Source organism: Dromaius novaehollandiae, chromosome 10 (genome assembly GCF_036370855.1).
Source record: "Dromaius novaehollandiae isolate bDroNov1 chromosome 10, bDroNov1.hap1, whole genome shotgun sequence".
Lineage (NCBI taxonomy): Eukaryota > Metazoa > Chordata > Aves > Casuariiformes > Dromaiidae > Dromaius > Dromaius novaehollandiae.
Genome location: NC_088107.1, coordinates 1,568,550 through 1,580,418, shown reverse-complemented (window position 1 = coordinate 1,580,418; position 11,869 = coordinate 1,568,550). Strand labels below are relative to the sequence as shown.

Genomic DNA, 11,869 nt, shown 5'->3' with positions numbered 1-11,869 from the left:
AGAAAAGTACAAAATAATATGCAGCCTGAATGCTGAAGTCGTACGCTTCTCTCCTCCGGCTCACTGTGAGCTGTTCTTGATCTGAGGCTGTTCTGAATGATGCAGGCTCTCAAAACGGGTCAAGGTATGGTGCGAGACGGCAGTCCTCTTCTGGGTCAAGTTCTGCCCCTTTGCTTCTGTGTCACCAAATCACTGTGAAGCATGTAAGTATTAGAAGTCCATAGGTTTAGCTGAACTCTTCCCAGGGAAGTTAGCAGGGTTTTACTGCCTACCTTACTAGCTTGCCTGCTCCTCCTTCCAAGCGCTTTGCAGAAAAGGTGCCTGCCCTCTGCTCCGGCGAGGAGTGTTCTGGCTGAACTCGGCCAGCACGCGCTAGGCAGCCTGCCAGGGAGGAGGGGGCGAAAAAGCTCATGGAGCCTCTCTGCTTTTGGAAGTGGCAGCTCCTGGGCGAGCTTCCTGCCTGTGTACTGACATGCTCCAGCCCTGACCTGCACGGCCACAGCTGTGCTCAGCCTGGGCTCCCCACCAGAGACTGTCAGTCTTCAGATCTTCCCGTGCTGCTTGGTGGAAGCTGTTTGCAGAAATGGGATCAAAGGTATGGCCAGCAAAACTGACTGTTCAGGAGCTAACGCGGGTTGTCTGAGGTGGGAGTCAGCTTCTGCTTGGAAGTCATTGCAAAACACTTACGTGTCGGTGTCTGCTAAATGTCGTGGGAAGGACTGTGCACGGTGCTGGCAGCAGGGAGTGCGGGGTGCTTGGTGCTGATGTGCTGTCCGTGGTTCATGGTGGCTTCTGCATGTGTAAAACAGGGGTGCAGGTATTCATTCAGCTTTGAACACTTCATCCCCCAAAATGGAGGCCAGGGTCGGAGAACAGCCGCTGCTGGATGTTTGGGATGCAGTGACGACTTAGAGATTTCCACATGTAATGTGCTTCCTCACAGTTCCCTCAGGGAACTGCTTTGTTTTCCACTCCCTTTTGTGATCTCAAGTCCAACTCGGATTCCTGCAGTGTGTGCAGCCTCCGCTGCCACCCTGTGCTGGGGGGTCCGTGTTGGCCTGGGTGGCCACTCGCTGTGTGGCTTTCGTCTCTCTGCAGCGAGATCTGTGCAAGCCTTGCAAAGGCTCAGGCTGCTGGTAGAGGTCCACAAGTGGTATTTTGGGGCTGAGCATGAGGTCAAGAACTTTAGTACTAGAGTTTGCAGGAGCTTTAGATTGCTCAAATGAGGCATAATTACAGGCGATAATCCTGGTGGGCATGAACAGCCCTCTTGAAATCACAGAAATAGATGAACCACTTGTGAATGGCAACATCCGTGTTAATAAAGCAGGGTGGTGTTGCACCGCAGTGGGGACAACGCTGGGAACAGTCCTTGGGGCGTGCTGCCCTCCCAACCCAAGGGCACGTGATGAAAACCCACTTTGACCTTATTGTTTGGGCAAAGCATTTATCTCACTGCGGAGGGCAGATCCTTTGAAAAATGGCTAGTGTCTGCAAGGGCTTGGCTGAAGGACAGGGCTTTATCCCGTCCTATAAACCAGGCAGATGTTTACATGCAAACAGCCTGGTGGGATCTCCCTTTTGCTGGCAGCGTGGGTAGCGATGGGAGCACAGAGCCCGGGCTGCTGCGAGGGTCGGCTCCGAGGCCGGCCGGCACGCCAGCAGCCGTCTCCTCCAGCGAGCTGCTCCCCGCTTCCCAGAAATAGCGTCCGTCTCTAGCATCTCGTGATTTATGTCGAGTTCAGATGCTGTTAAAAATAATCCACCCACGTGCTAAAATTATATTGTCTCCGATTATATTCGGCTTTGTGGAAGAAGTGCCTATAAAAAGATGAGTAAAAGGGCGCTCTTGGAAAAAAGTTTTCTGTAGGAAAAAGTTTGTCCTCCTTTGCACTGGCCAGAACCACCGCCCTGCCGCAGACGAAGCAGGTCTAGGGCTGTCACAGCTGGGCTGCTGTGAACCAGCTCCCCAGCCACGGCCGCAGGCTGGTTCCTGGTGGCATTGGTCCCCGCGAAGGGCTCTCGTCACCTCCCCAAGGCTCGTGTGCAAGGGCAGCAGTTAAATCACTTAATCTGCAGTTCGCCTGAGACCTCTTTAATTACTGAAGAAGGGCTCTGAGTTTTGGAGCGCGGTGAAGAAGCTCCTTCTCCCCGCTCCAATAGTTTGATTATTCTGGAGCTTTAGACACTTGGATTTATTTCTAAAATACCACGAGCTGGTCTCGTTGTTTTATTAGGAAAAACCTAGAGTCCATAAAATACAATTCTCTAGGATAGAAGCCTAATCCTCTTATTTCTACACACTTCTGGATGATTAAATGGCTGGATTATTTAAGCAGTGATTTGTTGCTAGATTGCATCATCAAGGAGATCTGAGGCATAAATATTAGCTCTGGGCTTTTGGTTCTTTGCTGTTGAACGGGTAGAAGGTGTTCTGCAGAGAAAAGCCGGGAAATAAATGAAAGGAGCGTGTGGAGTAGCGGGTCGTGGCAAAGTCCCGAAACCCTTGTTGGCTCCAAGAGCTTTAACCTTTACAGAGAACGTCTGCAGTAAGTAACTTCAGGTTTACCTAGTAAATCTTGTATCCGGCTGTGTTTCAGGGTGAACTAGCTCTTCTGCTCCCTTTGGAGATGCTTCTGAGCTGTTTGTTAGCTCCTAGGGCTGGGATTTCTTTCGCTTGCGCTGATCTGAGCCCGGCAGCCCCTTGTGCATCGTCTGCCTGGTGAGGAGGAGTGCGGTGGGGCTTGGGCACCCTGCTAGCACTGCGGGAGCCCCTCGCCTGCGCTCCATCCGCCAGGCCCGCTGATGGGGAAATAGCTTCATGGGCATGGGTTGTGTCCTGGGAGCACCCCTGCCTGGGTTGGAGACGTCCTGGGAGGAACAAACGGCCTCCGAGCTGTCGATCCGCCCTGCATCGGCGATCTTTGCAGCAGCGCGGCCGTGGGGTGGACGTGGTGGCTCGCAGCAGCACCGGTGCCGGCGTCGCTGCCTCCATCGCCCCGGTGCCGCGGGCCCTCGCCTAGGGGAGCCCGGGGCCGGCTGGACCCTGCCCCGCACGCAGCCGTCTCCGGACCGTGCAGCCGCGGGGCGGCAGATGGTGCTCTCAGACCGACGAAAGCGAGCGCGGACCGTGCCGGCAGCTGCTGCTCCCCGGCTGCGTGGCTCTGCGCGACCACCCCTCCGCCCCGCCGAGGTGTCCCGGGAGCTACCGCGCTCCGAGCGCTGCCGCCCGCGGAGGAGGGCTTGGAAAACGCCGGCCCCGTTAATGACAGCGGTGGGGGATGGCTTGGAAAACGCCGGCCCTGTTAATGACAGCGGTGGGGGATGCCCGGGAAAGGGTGGCGGTACGGGCCGTTCTGCCCTCCTGGCATGAGCACGCAAACCTGAGCAAGTGAAGACCTCCCGTGCTGTGCTGAACTTGCTGGCGGTCCTCTCCGAACACGCGGATTCCCCAGGACGCTGATGCGGGAGAGAGGGATTGTGCCTCCCTTCCGTGCTGCTGGAAACGCACAAATATCACAGGCTTCAGGTTTGCATTTGGCACTGCTACCTGGCTGCTCCGGGGAGATAAAAACCCGCTTTTGTAGAAGCCTGCAGCATCCAAAGGTGCCCAAAGTAAAGCACGTCTTGATGTGCGTGGTGGGGGATACTGTGCTCGGGGGGTCTGACAGCACACAGCTGCGAGGAAATGACTTGGGCACTGGATAGTTGTCTTGCCTTTTCCTCGATTAGTGGTTAAAAACCTTCAAGGATGACAGAGTGAGAGCAGAAAGATAAAGGAGAGGAGGAAAGTGGCTCCAAATAACTAGCCTGGGGGCTCGTGCTCTGATTTGACTTGAGACCTTGGTGGGATTCACATGTCAGCAAAAGAAATATTGAGGCAGGCTTGTACGCACAAGGCTTTATCACGCTCAAAATTACCTTGGGGAGAGGGGGGAAGGAAAGACAGAAAGGGGAAAACTTCTCCCAGGTGCCCAGCTGGGAAGCGAGGCGATGGGGTCCCCAGACAAGCATCCCAGTCTGCGTTTCTCTCCATGTCCTGCTGATGGAGACGATGCTGATGAAACCTTCCGTGCTTTCTCCCTAGCGCAGTTGCACCTTTCATCGAGCCTGGCTCAAGCTCCTGGTGGTGGCTTCTGGTTATGACAGTAGCAGTGCTGATTAGACTATGCCTAATTAGGTGCAGATGTTGTGCACTAATGGGTTGTTAAGCTTTGTGCAGGTATTGTGCCAGGTAACATTTATCAGATATTAAAATGACTGTTACCTACTTGTTACCCACTGGGTCTTGTTCAAATAAGTTCAGAGTAGGAGCTTTGAGGTGGAGGGATCTTAGTGCAGAGGTAAAGACTAAAAGCAATAATGCGAAAAGGTGAGGAGATAAGGGATGATTTAAACATCGGCAGCAATCACTTTGGCAAGAAACCTGGCATGGCAACGTTCAGAGTCTGCCTGTGCAAGGTGTGGGCACGAGAGCCCTTGGGATACGGCGGCATCCACCCACCCCAGCCTCCGTGTGTGTGTGAAAGGCTGCAAGTGCAAAAAGCAGGATACTGGATTGCAGGTGGAGGGCCCTCAGCACCACGAAGGTTAAAGCACTGAGTCTCTGGGAAGCTTTTCTTAGTCGGAGGGGTCCCGAGGAGCACCTGCATGCAAGTGTGCATGCACTGGGGGCTTTGCAAGCTCTTGTCAGCCTTCCTGCCTAGTTCTCGGGCAGAGACCACTGCTTTCCTGCAACGACCCAGGTGGCTAAAAAGAAAATAAGGACACTTGCTGAGGAACCATGAATTAATGGCTTATCTACTATCCAGATGCTTCACCAAACAGCCGCCCTTTGACTCCGTAGCAAGGGATTGCTCCTGGGCGATTGTGGATTTGAGTCCTGCTCTTGCAAGGTAGCAATTCCCCTCTCCATAAACCAGGAAGAAGGGAGGAAGCCAGGGGATGAGTGGTTTTGTCAGGGTGAGTGTTTCTGGCCTGCTGAGATACTGGTGAGTTTTGGGGAAGCACCTGCCGGTGATGACTGTGGCTTTGCTTCTCTGCTTTTGCATTATCGTATCCTCGAGGTGATCTAGTCCGAAGCGTTAGCAGAAGAGCAGGAAACCCTGAGCTCGCCCGTGCTTACATCGCGGCTGTGGAGTGGCTTGTTGGAGAGGTATCCTTGCCGGACAAACATTCGGGGGCTGAGGAGATGGAGATGGAGCCCTGCCGCCCTGGAGCCCCGGAGGAGGAACGTGCTCCTGCCTCCGAGCTGGCTCCGCAGTCGGATATCGTCTCCTGGTGAGTTATGCCAGCCTTAACCCCTCCAGCCAGTGTCTGACGTACCATGTAGCAGATGGCAGGGGGATTCTTTGGTATTTGATTTCTTGGCTTTTTTGTCTTTTTTAAATCACCAACAATGTGGAAATCCGCAGGTTATTCCTGGACAGCCACGTAATGAGAGATGAGGGTGTTAAAGGCAGTGTCTTGTTGCATCTGCTGCTGACTTTAGTTCAGTAACCGCATCTGAGGAGCACAGAGGGTTTAGGAAGAAAACCTCTTTACTAGGAAGTGTATTTTTGTCTTTGGATTTAAGGGAAGGTAGCTGTGTGGCTCTGGCTCTGGATTAGAGCCTGGCAGGTCGGCTTTAGCACGCAGCATTCCCGTGTGCCGCAGAAGCGTTACCCAGGCGATTGGCAAGTTCTGGGCAGATTCCTTCAGGAGCCCGAGTCTGCGACGTCGTGGCCTCCCTGCAAAAGGGAGATAAAGGTGCAGTGAAGCACGCTTTGGTGCAACCGCTGCAGAAACGGCCTGCCGCTGCCCCTCGGGAGTGACAAACACAAGCCCTCGTCCCCTGCACCGCAACAGCTCAGCAGCACGCACAGCCACCACGGCTTGGGGGTGACGGGGCCAGACCCCCCCGAGCCAATTAGGCTAGGGTCATCTGAGCACGTCGTTACACTAGCGAATTATTGTTAAAATCGTACAGATATTGCAATTAGCATGGGCAGGAAGGGCGTTTGGCTGTGGCCTTGAAATTGGAGCAGAGCTGGAAAGTATAATTCCTCAGCCACTTCAAGCAATGCAGCTGAAAAATAAAGCAAGGTAAATATTTACCCGAGCTTGGGCTGTCTGAATGCATTATTGCATGGGGAATTCTCAGCTCTGGTTTGCTAATGCTTCGTCCGCCGCGTTAAACGCTCGCTGTGCGTGCCGGTGCCTGTGCCCACCGCGGGGGCCAGCGCGTTGCCGGCAGCCCTCCTTCGGGTGCTCTGCAAACCCCTTCTTTAAACGCCCGTCCTGCTTTTTAATGAATTCAGCCTTCAATGCAAGTTAGATTCCAAATAATAAGTAATTAACTTTATCAAATTGACATTACCATTTATAACAAAATGTCAACATTGCCTTTATAAACAAGGCGGAGTTGCTATTTACAGAGCCGGCGCGGAGACCGAAACGGTGGGAAGAGGCGGCTCGGCCTGGACGAGGAGAGCAAACGATGCCTTTCCCGGGCTGCGGTTTCTTCTGCCATCGCTGTGAAACGTGGGAGGTGAAACCTGCCCATGCAGGTACCTGCCCCGGTGTGTGTGTTCATGCACTAAAGGAAGACAAACAGCAGGTATTAGAAAAGCCTTCCTGTTATTGCAGGCAAAGCTTATAGATAATCTCGTCTTTAAGTGATGCTTAAATGCAAAAGCAGGTTTTAGCTGACCGTTTTTCCAGAGGAGTAAAATGCAAGAGAAGAGGTCAAGCGGCAGGGTTGAGATTCAAGCCTGGATTTCCACCTTCCTCTGAAGGTCTGGGTTTGTCACCTCTGGTTTTGTAACGAGAGGAAATAAATTATAAATTAGAAAATGTGGCTCTGGGTCTGGAGTGGATGCCAAGCCCCTGATGGATTTACATGCATATAAAAAAAAGTGAAAATTTGCCAACTGAGAGGCTCCTTAAAAGTTTCCAGTATAAAATCAGTCTGTTTACTCTCACATATGGGAAGAAAATCACTTGTCATCGTGCTTTGGCGTCAATACTGTGTCTTTTCGTGTTATCCATGAAACAAAAAGTTACTCATTTACCTCCAGTGTCCTCACATGCGGAGGTTAATAGCTGCAATAAGGATGAAGTTAATCCTCCCTCCCGAAAGCGCCGATCTGGGACTGCAGCATCAGAGAAGAATTTAAACACATAAAACTCAGGGCTCTGCTGTAGTGGTTTCCACGAAGGAAGGAGGAAATAAAGCTCTCCTTTATTATTCCTCCGTGCCGTGTGCTTTGCTCCAGGCTGAGCGCGGGGACCCCCGTGCCCTCGGCAGGGCCGGGTCCGTGTCGGATACTGGCACGGAGCAGGAGCCCGGGATGCCACCGCGAGGCACAGCCGAGCCCGGGCCGCGCTGTCCTCCGTGTGATTTGGGTCACAATTTTATGAGGAAATATTCTTAAAATGGAAAATACTGTTTTATTGGCCTAAAATACTGTTTTATTGGCCCGGGTGTTTCTGTGGACGTGTCTGTGCTTATTGCAATGCTGGATTTCTGGCAAAGTCCACCAAAAGTTTGGCAACCAAAAAGCAAATGATAAAATAAAACTCTGCATGCACTAGCAGCTCTGAAGGTGTCTGCACCAGGGGCTGGGTACATACGGGCAATTAGAAGCTTTACTTCTCTAAGGGTCCAGATGCAGGAAAAGTATTTATTTATTTTTCTCAAGGTTTGTATTTAGAGTCCAGCCGATTCAAAAAGATGCAGATGGGATGTGTGGCCTCTTTATTCCAATTCATCTCTTGGCAACAGTAAATAGGATAAATTTCAGCTTAAAGGATAATTCCTTGGGGGTGCAGGAAAAAGTGGAGAGGAGGAGGGGGGCAGCTCTGTGCACCTGAAATCAGGCCGATATTTTGGGGAAACGCGACTCCCCGCTGCGCTCGTCCCATCCCGGTGCCGGTGGCCGGCTGACGGGGGAACCTGCACCGTCTGGAAATACGCTGTTCGATTCAGTCCAATTCTGTCTGAGGTAAAACAAAACAAAACGCGTATTAATCTCATCAGTGGAAATAATCACATTGGGTCTATGATCTTAATCTTTTATGGCATACACATCTGGAAAAGCGATTCAGGGGAAATAATATAAACTTCAGCTAAGCTGTATAAACCCAAATGAGAAAGTGATTTCATTTAACCGCGGCGCGCTGGACCTTTGTCACATGCCTCCTTGTAACAATATTGACTTTATAACACCTACACTTTGTTCTTTCCCTTAACAGGACAGCTGCTAAGTGCTGGTAAAACAAACATCACATGTTCCACGGGGCTCCTACAAGGTTTGCAATCAAGCGCTCTCTAATAACTGCTTAAATACCCTCATCAAGCTTGTCCTTGCTGTTTGCTTTAGGACATGGTGTTTTTCTCTCCGCTCTGTATTTATTCTGCACTGGCGATAGACGGAGCTAGAGGTCACGCAAAGCAAATGCTGGTATCCTTCCTTTTTTTCTTTTTTTTTTTTTTTTTTTTCCCCCAGGTTGACTCTCATGCCCGAGTTTGCCGTTCTGAATCAGCACGGTGGATGTCACGCGGAAAGCGCTGCCGTGCTCTTCGAGGCTGGGTGATCCCTGACCGCCGGTCCCCCTTCTCTCTCGGCAGGTTTTCAGTCCCAAACCACCAAATGAAAGCTGAAAAGAGAAATAAGAGGGTGTTCAGCAGGAAGGCGATCACCCCTGGTTTGGGGGTGGCCGTCCGTGCAGCACGGCGAGACGTTGTGGCGGTGGGTTTCCCTCCATCGCTGCCTCCGAGGGCAGCAGAGATTGGACCGGTTGCTCGTGAGAGGCTGGAGAGCGAAGCAGAAAGAAGCAAGTGCAAGTTTGCCTGCCTGCGCCACTGGAATCGCCGCTGGAATCACCGCTGGAATCGCCGCGCGTCTCCTCTGTGCCGCTTGCGGTGAAAGCTGCTGCTGTAGGTGCAGCAGACATCGGAGGTGAGGACAGGGCACCGGTGGCTGGGAAGAATTGTCCCCATGGGAGCAGGACTCCCCCCGATCCAGGTGACTGCTCGCGATTTGGAGGATAAACCTCCATGAAACGCCTGCATCCCCCGAAAAGCAGCATCCTTCGTGCTCTCCCTCGTTCTCGGTTTCCGTAAATCCAATAACGGTGAGGAGCGTTACGGAGGGGCCGGTGCCCCGGCAGGACGGTGCTGCTGGCGTCGCGTTGCCGCGTGCAGCCCCCGGCAGCGCTGCCGGGCCGAGCCGGAGGCAGGAGATGGGAGCGCGAGGGAAGTGCCGGTGCCGAGCCGAGCAACTGGCAGCGTTTCCCCCAAAGAGCCGCCGGGGCCAAGCGCTTCCACGCGCCGCGGCTCTTCCCAACGCGCTGCTCCGCACCGCCGGCCACGATGACGGGTCTGACGCAGCCCGTTGCGTTCTTGGTCCCTTCGCCTCTGGTGAGAGCTCGGCTCGGCGGCCGGGCCGGCGCTCCAGCCGTTTCCCCGCGATGCTCGCGTTTCGGCGGGGTGGGAAGACAAAGCGGCCTTGCAGCAGCCGTGCTCAGCGTGTGCACGCGCAGCGCTGTGGCTCTTGCACACGCGTGTGAGCCCGGCGCTTAGTCTCTCCCGCAGAGCCAGGCTTTGTGGGACCTGCTGCAGGACGGTGAATTTGGGAGCAGGGACTGATGCCGATGCGTGAAGCGCTCCCAGCTGCAGGGCAAGAAGGGCTCAGAGAGGGGAGAGTGTTTTACTGAACTGGATGCTTTTGTGCAAAGATTAAAACAGCGGCTGCTTTACGGAGATAACCTATTGCTGGGAGTGGAGGAGGGAGATGCTTCACTCGAAAGCATCTTGCCCATCGGATGCATATAAATCTGTGTTAACGAAGGGTTCACACGCAGCATCGAGGAGGGCATCTGCCGTTAATGGTGCACGTAAGAGACACATCCCTCTTTCATCCCCGTTAGCGGTGCAGTCGGCGCTGCCCAGCTGCCCCATCCCTGGTGTTCGGCTGCACCGTCCTGCCCAGGGTTGGGGGCTGAGGGCTGCGTAAGGAGCCCTCCTCGAAGCAGAGCCCGTCTGCTGCATGCCACAAGCAAAATGAATCTACATCAAGGCTTAAAATCTGTGTGGGGGCCCCCATTCTCCCCTCAGGTATATGCTGGAGAAGGGCCTTTATCTGCTGAAAATAATCCTAACGAAGTTGTATAGATGCATTATTATTTTTTTATTTTTTTTAAACAGACCAGGAAGGCAGAGCCGCCCCTGCCGTAGTTACTGTGCTCGCCGTGAAGACGGTCCCTTCCCGGTGCGCGGCCAGCCGGTAACGCCGGCTTCCTGGGCTCCACCGCCCCGGCTCGTTTGCCCTTTTCCATATAAAGGGCACCAGAGAGTGCTCTGTCCGCTTGTGCAAGGCAGAGCATCCCTGGATCATAATCCCTGGAGCATCAGTTCAGCGTCGGGGTGCCTCTTCCTGGGCAGCCCCTTCCCGGGGGGGAGCTTGGAGGAGACCCCCCTTCAGATGTCCCATGTCCCTGAGCTCTCCTGCTCCTTGTGCAACACAAAAGCACCACTTAAGGCAGAGCATAAAGCTTCTCTCCATTTTAATTTGATAAAACTTGCTTGCATCTTGCAGGAAAGCTGACGCCCCGGGGGGGAAATCGTGGGGCCCGCGATGCAGCGTGTGTGCTCGGGCGTGGGAGCCCGCAGCGCTCTGCCTGCAAGGCAGCGGCTCGATGGCGAGGCCTGGACGAGGACCCGGGCGTTTAAATCCCCAGCGAGACCATTTAAATGGGAAATCAGTAAGTGAAGCACGAGGGATTGATTTTAATATTTTTTGTGGCTGTGGACTTCAAGCTGTTGTCAATATTTCTGCATAAATAATAAAAAACACTAAAAGGGGGTAGATGTGACTGACGGAGCGCCTAGATAAACCTTGGGGCCGGTCTGGTTTCAGGGTGGGGGGAGCGGTGCAAATCATGGTGCTGGCAGGCGGGGAAAGGCCAGGAGCTGCCGCATGGTTTATTTATCGCAGGTGGGATCGGCCCCCTCCTCGCTGGCACTAGCAGCAGCAAGCTGCTTCTTAAAGCAGTGCTGATTTAAATGGAGGAAAAAAAGAAAAAAAAAAAGAGGTTTTGATAGGAAATGATAAACTGGGCAGGTTTTATATCCCATCCCTAAGCGGCTTTTGCTGATTTGCAGCAGCAGGATGCAGCTACTTGTCTTGCAGAAAGCAAACGGGGAGCGGTGCGGGGACCGGGTCCTGCCCGCTGGAGCCTGCAAAGCACCTCGCAGACCCCAGGGCTGATGCGGGATGGTACTGGGTATCCACCAGCAACTTGGAAGAATCGCTCAGCCTAGCATTTAAAATTTCTTCATTGACGCTTCGCGTGGTGGGGTCCCTCCTTTGCAGCCCAACACGTGCCCAGGTGTGCGGGAACCACAGCTGCCTTCCCTGGAGGCATCTCGGCATTTGCTGCAGGACACGGTGCCTATCCCAGGGTTTGCTTACAAATCAGCTAGGTCTTAATTTACATGGTTTCCCACTTCCACCTTCCCGGCCAGGGCGACGCCTGCTCTCACCTCGGCCTTGGGCCGGTCCCAGCGCCTCGGAGGCGATAACCGGGCGGTCGTTGGCACCCGGGTGCAGAACATCTATTACCTTGGTCTCCGCAATCAAAAGCCATTTATAGTAAATGTGTTTGCTTTGTACTGAATTGCTCACAGCGCTGCCAAGTACAACCACACCAGCTGTTAATTAGAGTTTAGCTTTTATTACCAAAAAGTCTGCTCTGTTGATATGGAAAATGGGAATAAGAAGTCATTTAACCTATTGCGATGTGAAAATAAACGATGACTTGTTGGTTTAATTAAATAGTCTATTTATCTAGCCGTCAAAGTGTTTGAACATACACAGGATTATGA

At 53.2% G+C, this 11,869-nt stretch overlaps 1 long non-coding RNA gene across 1 annotated transcript; it reads left to right on the top strand.

The window, feature by feature from the left end:
* Positions 1–8,521: 8,521 nt before the first annotated feature.
* On the top strand, positions 8,522–11,777 carry LOC135329412 (uncharacterized). Its single transcript, XR_010390894.1, has 2 exons — positions 8,522–8,942; positions 10,581–11,777. It is a non-coding gene; the product is annotated as an uncharacterized LOC135329412 (long non-coding RNA).
* Positions 11,778–11,869: the final 92 nt, after the last annotated feature.